Raw genomic sequence first — 1931 nt, forward strand, 5'->3', positions numbered from 1 at the left:
AACTCACAGTATACAATGTAAACAGAAATCATCCAAAGCAACAAACTCTCATACCAAACAAAAATATTTTAATACCTTTAAAATGCATTTTTTTTTCTTTAAAGTCACTCATGAAAAATATTCTCGAGTCAAAATCAATACTTCATTTAGCCAAGCCTCATAAAGCTGTATTATAGCTATTTAATGCATAAAGAGGCATATTCCTCTCTCCACCAGTCACTTTCTCCAAATATCTCCAAATCTGGACTCGTATAGTCCCTTTTACGTCAAAATTCCCCACTCGATAAACCTTTCCAGATCATGAACACTGAATTTGTTGAACACCAGATATATCTGTCTGTTTATGTAAGGTTATGTAAACCACGACATTTTGTGTTGACCATCTGTAGTTATTAAGCCAACTGGTAACTGATTAGTAAATGCCTCCTTTGGAAGCTCTTCACTTAGTCCATCTGTCACTGTGATCATGCCACCAATTAATTTCTCTTTCTTCATAATGTCTGAATTTCTGGAAGTATAATTTCAGAGGTATTATGTAACTGTCAAAATGCAAGGTAGATATGGCCAAGATAGTATCTCCTCCATCTATTGTCTTCTTTTTCTTGTTATGTCATCAAATACTGGCCTGAAAAGATATAAAGTTAGCACGTGAGTCTCTCATACATTCTTGAACATATTCTTTGACATCTTTGTAATCTTTCCTATTTGATATATGGCAATCTTCATCATCCTTGCCACATTTGCATTTGGAAGATACATATCTCATTCTCTGAGACTTTCTTTAGCTCCATTTGTATCTTCATGATCATTCATGCTATCCTCAGCATTATTGTGAGGCTGTACAATGGAATAACTTTCTCCAATATTGTCTACAGAAATTTCTAATTGAGAAACAGCTCTTGTAGAACTGTCACCATCCATGACATGAAAGATTGTCAGAAATGTTTTGTTGGTGGTGCTTTTTGAAAAAGATGCCTTATCTTTGCCCATTTCAACCTCCAGTACAGCCCTGGATGGTTCCCATCTCCAATCGGCTGTTCAGTTGGACAGAAAACCTAACCAGCATCATTTTAACAATTTCTGCCAGTCTTAAGACCATTGTTGTAGTCATGTGTCAGTTCACCTCATTGATGGCTTTCTTTTGTTTTGCTGTCCTAGTATTCCAAGAAGTGTATCTTCTGCCAAGGACAGGCAAGACCTGCACCATACCCAAAGTATGTAAGATAAAGTTTTACCATCTTTGCCTTTAAGATGAATTCTGGTTGCTTTCCTTCCAAAATAGATTTTATTTTTCTTTTGGCATGGCATACTTAATACTTTTCACCAATACTACAGAATGCTTCAATTCTTCTTTTGTCTTCCTTGTTAATTCTCTAAATTTTACATGCATAAGAAGTAATTGAAAAAACTGTGACAGGATCAACCCGTGAGTCAGTCATAGCTTAGTTTTCAAAGTTATAATTTTACCCTTTAGCACTTTAATGAAGTCCTTGATAGTAGATTAGCCTAATGCAACATTAATTTCTTGTCTGCTGCTTTCATGGGTGCTGATTTTGATTGCAAATAAAATTCTAGCAACTTCAATAGTTTTTTCTCCATCAATTGTGTTGCCTTTAGGCCCATGTATGAGTATTTTTTTTTCTCTTGAGGTTGATTTAGAATCCAAATTGAAGGCTGTAATCTTTGATATTCATTAAGTGTTGCATATGTTCTTCTTCATCAGTGTGTCTATAAGCAACATATGTCACTTGCACAATTCAGATTGTTGATGAGTCTCCCTTTAACTCTGATGTCACATTTTTCATATACTATAAATAACCCTTATCCTCTCGTTAATCTCTATGCATTATATTAACTGTATATGTACTTTCTTACTATTTATACTGTTAAATGTTGAAAATAACTAAATAGCACTTTATATTAAAATTATC

General features: G+C 34.1%; 1 pseudogene; it reads right to left on the reverse strand.

Annotated features, from left to right (window-relative positions):
* Positions 1–298: 298 nt before the first annotated feature.
* LOC102866627 lies at positions 299–921 on the reverse strand (annotated as a pseudogene).
* Between the last annotated feature and the right edge of the window lie 1010 nt (positions 922–1931).

This window comes from Elephantulus edwardii, unplaced genomic scaffold, assembly GCF_000299155.1.
Source record: "Elephantulus edwardii isolate Elephantulus edwardi_28Jun2011 unplaced genomic scaffold, EleEdw1.0 scaffold00085, whole genome shotgun sequence".
NCBI classification, from domain to species: Eukaryota; Metazoa; Chordata; class Mammalia; order Macroscelidea; family Macroscelididae; genus Elephantulus; species Elephantulus edwardii.